Raw genomic sequence first — 11,973 nt, forward strand, 5'->3', positions numbered from 1 at the left:
CTCGTTTGCACTGTGTAAACAGCTTCTCACTGTGTGCCTTTTACCTCTTTGTTCAAACAAAGATCTCTGCTAGCGAAGCAACAAGGAGGAAATCAGTAGCAGGTGAGAGCTTATTTTTAATTATATTGAGATTGACTGTTGTTCTCCAAATCTTCTCTAATTCCCCCAAGATATTTATTTGCAGACCCGAGTTTTCAATCTAGGAAAAGCAGCCATTTCAGAGCTTTATTTATTAAATGAAAACACAAATGGCAGCAGCAGTTTCCTGGCTCCGTGCCAAGGGAGGCAGCATGGGGTAGAGGGTGGGGGTGATGATGTCGGATCCAGCTTTGCTCTGGGAAGCCAGGCGATCACTGGGAAGGGCTGAGCTCAGGAGGTGCTGAAGAGCAAGCTTTCAGCCAGGTGACGGGTTCAGAGTCTCCAAAGCAAAGCTCACTCTGAAATAACTTTCAACTCCTACTGGACTCCTACTGGAGTCAAACTGATTTCATGCTCCTACTGAAGGGTTTTTACTGGTCACCAAGGGTGAGAAATAGTGTCCGCCAAGGATGAATGGACTGGATTATGACATCATGTGGTCAGAACAGGTCAAGACCATCTTTTCTCTGAGGCCAAGAATCTCTTTGGAAACCCTTGCCAATTGACATCCAAACACAAAACCTCTGCACCTGTTAATGTTTTCCACTCTGAAATTTCTCTTCCCTGAATTGACATCGTCTCTCCAGAACTGTTCTCAAGTTGGGGAATTCCTTTCTGGAAAAACAAAGATTTCCTTTCTACATGACATTATGTCATTATATACAGCTAGAGATTGGACCATGTCTCTCGAGCCTGCTTCGGTGTATATGGGCCAAGTTCCTTTAACAGTTTTTGGTGGAGAATATGGTTTCCAGAGCTCTCATGACTCTGGCTGACATCTACTTTTGGATACACGGCAGGTCTGATAGCTCCTTTACAGGGAGATGCAGTATTCCACATGCCACCCATTTCCCGGTGGAGGGCCTCACGGGCCCACTGGTCTCTTGAGTTTGCTGACTTCAGTTACATGCTAGAATAGACTCCTTAATATCCACCGGTTTTATGTAGGAACAGAAAGGCCTCCTACTGAGGGGACTGGTCATTACATACAAAGATATTTTGTAATCATTGAGCTCTTTCCATTGGTTGTTACATAATTTACATTTTACAAAACATGTCATTTTTCAGAAGGCATTTTTGTAATAACCACAAGAGAAAGGCAAGGTTATACCCGCTAACCCATTTGAAAATTGAAGAAGCAGCCCTGTGGAGGTAATGACACCCATTGGCATCCAGATGTAGGCTTCCAACCCTGCTCCCTGAAGCCATGTGTTTGCTACACAACTCGCTCTGTTTAATGGATTTGCTGGAGGCAGGGATGAGGGCAGAGAAACAGTTTCCAGGTCAGTGGATCAAGTTCTGTTTTCAAGTCCAGCATGCCTTTCTTCTTGGCCCCTCGTCATCTGTCAGTTGTCCAAAGAGTCAGGCTGATGGGACCGCTATCATTGCTGTAATCGCCATTTGTAAGCCGACCAGAGAAAGTGGCATGCATTTCAGATGTAAGAGAGATCTTGAATCTGGGTTACTTACATTACACAAACTTTCATCCTGGGCTTAATACCTTTGTTAACTTCTGCCTTCATTACATAATGCCTTTAAAAAAATGCTTAAGGAAAGTAGCCAATAATTGAAAGCGAAACAATTTTACCTAGAAATCTAAACCAGGAAATGTTACTACCAGTTTTCAGTTATTTTGTGTCCAAGGCAAGAATTGAAACACAGCCTGGCTCTCTTTTCCTATCAAAGGGAACCATTAGTAAGAAGCTGCTGACAGAACTGGGGTCTGTCACTGTTGTCATTAGGTGAACACCTCTGAGCAACACAATGACCCAGGAGTCAGTCACAAATGGGGGAGTCATTTAAGGGGCTGGGGTGGGTTCTGAGAATCTGTGCTTTAGAATGCTCTCCAGACTAGTAATTGCCACTTTAGAAAAAGCATCTGGAAAGGCTGTTTGAAATGCAGATAAGGTTTGGTTCTGCCCCAGAGGTCCATGGGCATCCTTGGTCTTCCTGGACTTTGATCAGCATGGTAGCTGGGCAGCTCTCCTACTCCTTTCCAGCTGGGATTCAGTCGTGATGATGGTGGTGATGCTTCCCTTCCACCTGGCAGTGGGAAGTATAATATTCATTTCTCCAAGTAAGAGAATTAACCCTCTTCTTCACCAACTAGTCAGGTCTAGAGGTATGACCCACACCTGCCTTGGGTACAATTTGGCTTTTGATCAGGTGTTTGGGGGCCTTTGCAGTCCGAAGGCCTGGTGCCACCAGGCAAAAGAGAAGTGTTTTCATCCAGGATGATTTTAGAAGAGGGTCTTGTCAATCACGTGTTGACAGAAGAGGCTGAGCGTGGCCCTTGCGGAGCACCGGCTGGAGCAACGCTGCAGCTGTGCACTTCTTCTGCAGGACTCCATGCACCTCTGCATAACTTAGTCAATGCACCTGCTAAGGCTGGCTTTTTTTTTAACATCCTGCATCTGAATGCTGAAGGGTGTCTGCACGTTAGAATTAATGTCAGTTTGAGACATGATAAATATGATTTTAGTGTTTCTTCTGAGACGCTCCGCTGGGTACCATTTTATTGTCTACTGTCTCAAAGGCTTAAATCTCTTTTTGCTGCCTTCAGTTCATACGATGAAAACATGTGAAATCACTGGGATTTATATAGGCAGATTTGGCAGCTCCTTTTTTTTTTTAAACTTGGACTGTCAGATATAAATCAACGTTACAGCACTCTTTCCAAGAAAGTGTTAGAATGTGCATGTGTTGGGGGAGATGACATAGTATTTCTATTATAATTTTGTTTGTTAGGTGTGATTTGAATTGTTTGGTTTTGTTTTGTAACATTCACAATTTGTGGTTATTTAACTAGTTCTCCTCGGCTGCCCTTACCATTGGCTGTCAGATTCTATTTTTGTTTCCTGCCTTTATTCCGGTTCAACCCTCCCACCCATCTTTCAAAACCCAATTTTTGTACTACTCTCTCCAAAAGGCCCCCCCCCACATAGCTCTATAACCATCTTCCCTCAGACTTTCTTAAAATTGACTGCTAGGACCATAGAAATGAACATTTATCATACACTTGATAGTTATTAGCTCTCTGTACCAGTAGAGCACGAGTTGTTCTGTTGTCGTGTTTTTCAGTCTGATTTTGAGGTCATCACGGCAGAGCCCATATTTTGCACATTTGTTAATGCAACTCTGTCCTCGATGGCATGCACCTAGGACTAGACACAGGAGAACAGTCAGAGTATGAATGTACTACTCTGTGTCAGCCTCGATGGCATGCACGTAGGAGGACAGTCAGGGCATGAATGTACTACTTTGTCGTCAGCACTCTCTAGAAAGACCTCTACTTGTAAATGGTCTTCAGGTGCAGTGAGAATCATTTGATCACAGGCTCTACAGAGACAACAGTAATGTATGTCATATTCATCGCTACATCTACACACTTTCTGATTTCTTTTGACTAAATCCAGTCACAGCAGAACACATCTTCTGTGAGCTTGAGCTGTAGAGACAGAAAGGCAGGCGTTTCTGTCAAAGGAGAAGCTTCCAAATTTGAGATGAGCTGGGACCCTCAGAGCCTGTTCCTCCTCCCTGGCACATTCCAGAATGAAAGCAACAAGAGAGGCCTGGAGGGGAGCTGATTCCGTGACTTCACAGGGACAGCATCTTCTTCCTGGAGGAGGGCCCTAATAAAGCTCTTTAATATTCTCGACAATTCTAATCATCCAGATATTCCAGGATCCCAAGGAATTTGAAACCTGGGTATGTTCTCCTCATACCCAGAGCCAAATGTGAACAATTCCAGCTCCCGTATATCTATCTCACCAGACAAGGTAAAGTTCTGGGGGAGAATGCCATGGGCTGAGAAGCTGGTTGGGGGAGATGGGCGGGAAGCTTGCCATACAAGTGTGAAGGCCTGAGTTTGAATTCTAGAACCCACATAAAACTGGGTGGGGCAGCACCCCCACCTGTACTCCTATAACAAGAAGATAGCATGGAGGGGGCGGGTGGAGACAGGAGAATTCCAGGGAGCTCCTGCGCTAAGCAGCCTGCATTACTGCATTAAATAACAAAGAGTCCCTGTCTCAAACAGGGTGAAAGGTGAAGGCTGACACGCCCAAAGGTGTCCTCTAACTTTTACCTGTGTGCTCATGCCCCTGACCCACCAGGAACACACAGAGAAAAATCATGGCGGAGGAGGGGGGAGGGGAATGTCCTAAATATGGAGAGATGCTTTTAAAACAATGAGAGCAGAGCAAAGTCACCATGGAAACAGCTTGCCCTTTAACTTTAGTGGTGTGGAGGTGGGGGAGCGGTGGTGGGAGAAGCAGGAACAAACGGAGTCTAAAGCCGTCCACTCTGAGGTTTGGACAGTTGACTTCTTACAAGGAAATGCGGGACTATCCCTTCACCAACCGCTCAGCCACCCTGGCTTCTCTTTCTGCAGTATACAGTTCCCACCTACTCAGAAGAAGAGTTCTAGAGAACTCCAGCCTGCTGGCCTCCTCTGCTCTCCAACTTCCTTTTGCCTTCTACCAAACAGGGCTTGATCAGGTCAACAGGGCAGCGCCCCTTCAATAAGGAGCCCGTGCTATGGGTGACTGTACCGTATGGGTTCAGCTCCCGAGGGAACCTTCCCAGGGGCCCTGGTGATGAGGGCAGCTGTGATGATTTTATTCCAAGCATATTTAGAAGAAAGCAGCCACAGGAAGGGGGCAGGGTTTGGGGTGGCTCCCCTGGGAAGGAGTTTGGCAAGGGCTTGTGGCTTCTTGGATTGTCGTTTTATGCATCCTGCCCAAGGTCTACCAGAGGTGTGGGAGCAGTGGAGGGCGGCAGGCAACAGCAAGGAGGCCGGGGAAGGTTTCTTGGGACAGCTGTGGGGTTTACTCTGAGAAGGAACAGGTTTCAGGCAAGTCAGTCAGAAACTGAAGGAGATATGGTCTTCACTAGGAAGCCCCCACCCTCCACCATGCCACCAAAGGTTGGGAATAAACTGCTTAGAGCAGTGGATTTCAACCCCTTGGTAACCTCCATCTCAAAAACTATCTACAATACAACACATAACCATAGCAAAATTACAGTTATGAAGTAGCAGCAGGGTGATTTTATGGTTGGGGGTCATTGCCACGTGAGGAACTGTGTTAAAGGGTCGCAGCACGAGGAAGGTTGAGAGCCACTGAATTAAAGGGCATTATTTCAATGAGGATTCCCGGGGAGGGGGGATTTACTCCAGCTCACAGTACTGATGAAATTCACCAAAGGGTCCCAATCCCTGACCTGTGAGATACTCTCAAAACCCTCTTTGTCTTCAAACACCCAAAGGCCACCATGGAGGAGGGGCGTCAGATCTCTTCCTTAGTCCTTACAAAGGTGTGCTGAGGACTGATGAGGGCAGATCTGGGCTCAGTAACATGAACTGCCTACAGTTTAATGTGTTCAGAGCCGGCCTCAGAGTGTTGTATATCACCCATTCCTAGAAATTTTAGAAGAAGGAGAGTGGACACCCACTAGTGACATTGGGGGAGGAAAGTCTCTCTGGCAAGTAACGAGAGGAAAGCTTAAAGTGTTCTCTTTCATCTATGGTTTCTTCTGCAAAAGCTTAACAAGGTCATGATAAGATACAGCAGATCTGCCCCACTTGAAGTATCACTCCCTTTCAAAACTGAGAGATTGGGCCAGGTGCCTTCTGAGGTCTGGTGGGCTCTGGCATTCTGAACTTCGGCTAAGAATCCAGGTAATTTGCCTCTCGAGTTTCTTGGAGCACTCCCAGATGATGTGCCATGCTCTTTGTGCAGCCTAGAGAGAGAGCATTCAATGTTGCTTCACATGACCTTGAGTGTTCAGACCAAAAGTCATGGAGATTTTCTTGAATGTTTCACATCCTAGACTGGTCTTCGTGCTCCAGAGGTCTCAGGATGAGGCTTGGTAAACTCTATTGCATTGGACAGAAAGATAGACGAGGCTGTAGGGAGGAAGGTTACAACCCGCTGTGCTCTGACCATGCTAGGATTTCCATCCTCATCATATATACACACCACTAAGGGGAAGTTACAGGATGGCCACACCTGGGATTGAAGGGGGGGGAAGAGTGGGTACCAGGTGCTGGCGGAGTACAAAGGCTGTGGTGGTATATTGTTTATGATTTATTAAAGCTTGCCTCAGGATCTAGAAGGCAAAGTCAGCCACAAGCTGGTGATAGTAGTACACTTAATCCTACCACTTGGGGGGTAGAGGTAGACAGATCTCTGTGAGTTCAAGGACACCATGGCCTACAAAAGAGTGAAAAGTAACAGAGCTCATACCTGTAATCCCAGCTGCCAGAAGCCAGGAGGTGGTGGTACACACCTTTAATACTAGGACTCAGGATTAAAAGGTAGGTGGATCTCTGTGAGTTCAAGGCCACCCAGATCTACACAAGATTGATAAGTCCTAAAGAGAAACACAAAGATGATCTCAGCACCTGGGATCACAACCCTTTAATCCCAGCACTAAAGGGTATAAAAGATAAGAGTAGGATCTTCAGCGGTCAGTGTCAGGGATTCATTCCCCAGCCACATTGACGATAGGAAGACATTCAGTCTCAGGATTCTCCAGCTTCTCTGAGGAGAGGCAGCAGTCCGAGGTTTGGTGGAGCTAGGATCACCTTTCATTCTGAGGCAGAGTGAGAGTGAATGCCTGGCTGCTTTGCTTTTCTTATGGGAATTAAATGAGTCATTTCAAGGTACTTGAGACAGCATTTGTAGGAAACTTCCATTTCTATAAAATGGGGATTGTGTGGCCCACTTACAGCATGGGGGGCACATTAAATTAAATAAGGTAACATGAAACCTAGAACAACCTCAGGTATCTTCCCATTCTCTCCATTATCAATAATCTGACCTAAGATTCGTTTGTCCCTTGAGAGTTTCTGTAGCCTACTGCTGATAGTATTGACACAATACCAATCACTGTTACTACACATGCATATGTGTTCAGTCTATATATAATATACATTGGCTGTGTACGAAGTATGTGCATATTCATGTGTACCATGAGTGTACTATTTTAAGCTATTTATTTATTTATGTGTGTATGTCTGTGTGCGTGCATACACACGTGTACACCCAAGGAGGAGAGAAGTGGGCTTCTGGTCCCCTAGGGTTGGAGTCACAGGCAGATGTGAGCTTCCCAGCATGGATATTGGAACTCAACTCTAGTCTTCTGCAAGAGCAGCATGCCTCTTGGCAGCTGAGCCATCTCGCCAGCGTCTCTGCGAGAGAGGGGCTACTTGTTATTAATTTTTCGATCACTGGCTCATGACTCCATCCCAGGCACAGCTGATAAGCAGGACAGAGAGCAGCTGTGAACACGGGCTCCTGGGAGAGGCAAGCTGGGGTCTGTTCCTCTGTCTGCCTCATGGCAACTCCCATGTGGACAGACGACTTTCCCTAGCCGCGGACAATGTCCGCTACAGAAGGCTGGCTGAGGAGTGCTCAAGCTGATTGAATAGAAAACGTGGGGACATGATCATGGTATCAACTCCATAAATTTTACCTGGCAGTGAGAGTTTGTAGACATTTGCTAACTTTCACGGTTATCTTAGGAACACACGGTTTTCAGTGTTCCATTCCAGCTCCTGTTTGGGTTTGATTCTATATGACTATGATAGTTGCTGGATACTTGGTAACTTGACAGTGGTATATGACATTTGTTAGCCTTTCTGATGATCCTAGAACACACAGATGTCACTGCTCTGGTTCTGTATCGCTTGTGTTTGATTTTGTGCTTGTTGAAAAGAAGGTCCCACTCTATAGTCAGGGCTGGACTGGAACTCACTGTGTAGCCCAGGCTGGCCTCTAAGCCACTGCAGTTCTCCCAATTCAGTCTCCTGTGTCTTGGAACTTGAGGAGGAACCACCGTGCCTGCTGATGCTCTTAAACACTTTAGCTCCTTTATTCCTTAAAGATTTGTGCTGTGGGTGGACGTGATGGAGGATTTTCCCATTTTCAGAGACTGACCTTCAACTGCTTCCAGAAAGTCCAGACTCAAGTGGGAAGCTCTGAGAAGCAGGTCCAGGAGAGGAGATCCTTCCTCTGTTTCCAATAACAAATCAGATGGGCTGCGCCACTGATAAAGAAACAGCCTTTCCTATCACGCCTTTGTTGAAATTGAAGAAACGAAATGAACACTGACGGAGATGGATGATGTCACTCTCTCATCTGCTGTCCCCAAATACCACTTCCTCTTGGTGATGGCATGTGGAGCCAGCACGGAGATGCAGCTCCATCCCTCACGGAGGGACTGTTGGCTCTCAGCTGTTCACGTGGGAGAGCATCATACCTGGGGCAAGTGGACACAGTGTTAGGAACTCCAGAAGACACTGACAAAAGGCCTAGTTAATATATAACACCCACCACATTGCCACTGCATACAGACAGCTCAGTTAAAATTACATACGTATATATGGTTGAGGCCAATTTTTTTGGCTAGGAAATATTTGTCCCTATGTAACCCAGATTGGTTTTAAACTTTCTATGCATTCCAGGCTAGTCTGGAACGTGTGATCCTCCTGCTGCAGCCTCCAAGTACTGAGATCACATGTGTATATGGCCCAACCTAGCTCATAGATGCTGTGGAAAGTCAAGAGGCCATGGGGTGGGGTGTAAAGATTTATTTGATTTAAGAATATTGTCAGGAACACTTAGAATTGAAGGGGAAGACAGAAGTATTGCTAAGTCATTAAAATCTGTAAAGTGGTGCATAATTAAGCCAGGGAAGGGTCACCAAGGAGTCATGAGACTTTGTGAAGGGGGGGATTTTAGGTGGAGAGAATCAACACTCTTTAGTGAAACCAGCGTGTCTAAGCTTACCTGTACAACTGTGCTCATTGTAGCATTGTTCACAATACTCAAGATATGGAACCAACCTATGGATCATCTACCCGTGGGTAAAGACAGTGTGGCATGTGTTCATGGTAGGGTACTATACAGCCTTAAAAAAGGAGGGAGTCTGGTCATTTGCAGTCCTGGACCACCCACAACTGGAACCTACCATGTTAAGAGAAGTAAGTTGGGCATAGAATAACAAACACCACATGATCTTACACATGGAATCTAAAAACTCGCAGAAACAGAACAAAGTGGTTACCTGAAGCAGGAATGAGGTCGAGGAGAGCTAAGATCCGTGCATTGTGGTGGCTCCAGCCAGTGGACTATATCTTGAATGCTGGCAAGAGTGTGGGTGTGAAGTGTACCCACCACAAAAGGAGATGAGCGTGTGAGGTGATTTGTATACTGATGAGTTCATTTTAGCCGTTCCAAAACGCATTAACATGTCAGAATGCCATAATGTGCACCACAAATATATACGCTGTTAACTGTCAGTTAAATTCCATTATTGCTATGTGCGACACATCAAGCTGTAGACTTGACCAACACTTGTTTCTTCTGTTAAAAGTGCAACTGAGAACAAAGCTACCTTTTACAGCTGCTGGTTTGGACCGTCGACTATCTCCCCTACGTTCAGGTAAAGCCACAGTCAAGACGAAGAGCAGATTCAAGACCAGCTTCTTCTCCATTGGAAATAGGGAGGGGCAGCTTTAGAATGGAGCATGACAATTTTCAATAGATGACAGAAAGGGGAGCAGAAGGGACAGAAGGCTCTGCATCCTGAGGAAAGGACAGTGTGTCACCAGAGTGCTTCCTGGCAATACATTCACGATACAGTCAGCCAGGCGATCTCAGAAGTGGAGGGGAAAGGCGGCTGCCGCGGGCTGAGGGGCCCAGGGAGAAGCTAGCGGGGGACACAGAACTTTGGTGAAGTAGGAGACATATGGTGGGTTATTCGTATGTGCGCGCGTGCGCGCGTGTGTGTGCGCGCGTGCGTGTGTGGTGTGTGTGTACATGTGCAGGTGTGTACGTGTGTGTGCACATGTGCGTGTGTATGTGTGCGGGTGTGTGTATGTGTGTGCGTGTGTGCTAACACAGCCTGTGCTGGCCTCACATTTGCCATGTAGCTGAAGGTGACTTTGAGCTGCTGAGCCTACGTGTGTGTGTGTGTGTGTGTGTGTGTGTGTACATGTGCAGGTGTGTGTGTGTGTGCGTGTGTGTGCCCGTGTGCGTGTGCGCTCGTGTGCGTGTGTGCTAACACAGCCTGTGCTGGCCTCACATTTGCCATGTAGCTGAAGGTGGCTCTGAGCCGCAGAGCCCCGGCCTCCACATCCAGAGTTGTGGGTTATCATCGGATGCCACTGTGCCTGGCGTGTTTGAGTTCGTTTTGAGCTCTATTACTTTGTGGTGAATATGGCAACCCTGAAAACTCTACATTTCCATGTCATTGGTCAGTCTGAAGTGTTACCCACTCCACCTCAACATACCCCAGTGTTTCAGGTGATGGGTTAGCTGGATTTAATCACTCCACAATGTATACGTCACTTTGTACCTTATAAATATGCACAACTGTAACTCATCTCCACGTAACAGACATGCCACGATGCTAGAACTTCACTTTTCTCTCCTGCCCCATCCGTAGCATCCACTATTCATGAACAGCGACAGCAAAAAGAGCAAGCACACTTTCTCTGAAGCAGACCCTGGACCAATCATGAGGAGACTCAGATGCTGAACACAACAAAACCAAACCCAGCCAAACCATGGGAGCACAAAGAATCTCCATGAAATGTGTGAACAGTTCACAGCTACCCACTGAATCACGGTCACTGTCTTTAAAGGGGAATGCAAAGACTGAGGGGGGGGATCTTTATGTCTCTGAACTGGGATTCCAAAAGGAGGGGAGGGGAGGGGAGAGGGGAGGGGAGGAGAGGGGAGAGGGGAGGGGAGGGAAGGAGAGGAGAGAAGGGAGGGGAGGAGAGAAGGGAGGGGAGGAGAGAAGGGAGGGGAGGAGAGAAGGGAGGGGAGGAGAGGGGACAGGGGAGGGGAGGGGAGAAGGGAGGGAAGGAGGGGGAGAAGGGGAGGGGAGGAGAGAAGGGAGGAGAGGGGAGAGGAGAGGGGAGGGGAGGAGCGGGGAGAGGGGAAGGGAGAGGAGGAGACGAGAGAAGGGAAGGGGAGGGGAAGAGAAGGGAGAGGGGAGGGGAGGAGAGGAGAGGGGAGGACTTGAATTGGTTGTGTGTATCTCTCCCAGGTGGTCAGGTGACTGTGCCATGGAACCACAGACTGGAAGCTCTTAAAGGCTTTGCCTGCAGATGGAGGGGAAACCGTGGGTCGTGATTGTTTAGCTAGATATAAACAGCGATGATAAGCCCTGACTGGTAAATTCTGGACAAGGGCCAATGGATTCATTGGAGCCTAATTCAAGCATTTTGGTAGCTTGATGATCATTGCTTCCCCTCCCTTCTGGGTTCGTAATAAACCAACTGCATATAAAACTAGGTTGCTTCTTTCCAGCTTCTAGTAATCCCTATGCTTTTACATGACACAGAAAAGCTTTGAGTTCAAATCCCACCTCTGATACCAACCCCGCCTCCGTCACTGTGGACAAGCACTAGCCTCTCTAAGCCTGAACTTTCTTGGTGGTGAAATGAGGAAGTCGGACAAAGATGCGTTTTCCTTCATCAGTTTTGATTGCATTTCTTACCATTGACCTCACCCTTGGAAAGCTCACTTAATGTATGTTACACAACGCTCAGCTTTCCCTGGGGAGTTTCACTTATCTGAGCTGTTCTCCATTTCTGGTCAGAACCTCTGTTCACGGTGAAGTGTGCTGGGATAATGTGGCCACCAGCTAAACAGAAGCAGCACCCAGAGTCACCTCAGGGATCTCTGGATTGATCACGAAAGGTTGGGGAGAGCTGGTGGGACCAAAGTGCCCAAAGAACAAGTAGGTATTGGCTTAGATGCCCGAGGTCCACTGGGCAGCCCCACAGTCTCGGCCGACTGGTCTCTGAGATGCATC

General features: G+C 47.1%; 1 long non-coding RNA gene across 2 annotated transcripts; it reads left to right on the forward strand.

The window, feature by feature from the left end:
* The first annotated feature begins 1,988 nt into the window (after window positions 1–1,988).
* On the forward strand, window positions 1,989–11,647 carry LOC121138934. 2 transcript variants are annotated; one of them, XR_005875795.1, is made up of 4 exons: window positions 1,989–2,215; window positions 9,520–9,588; window positions 10,594–10,776; window positions 11,203–11,647. It is a non-coding gene; the product is annotated as an uncharacterized LOC121138934 (long non-coding RNA). The 2 variants fall into 2 exon arrangements; XR_005875796.1 differs by lacking the exon at window positions 1,989–2,215 and adding an exon at window positions 3,575–3,917.
* The last annotated feature ends 326 nt before the right edge of the window (window positions 11,648–11,973 follow it).

The sequence above is a fragment of the Mesocricetus auratus genome, unplaced genomic scaffold, assembly GCF_017639785.1.
Source record: "Mesocricetus auratus isolate SY011 unplaced genomic scaffold, BCM_Maur_2.0 Super-Scaffold_6730, whole genome shotgun sequence".
In the NCBI taxonomy this organism is placed as follows: Eukaryota; Metazoa; Chordata; class Mammalia; order Rodentia; family Cricetidae; genus Mesocricetus; species Mesocricetus auratus.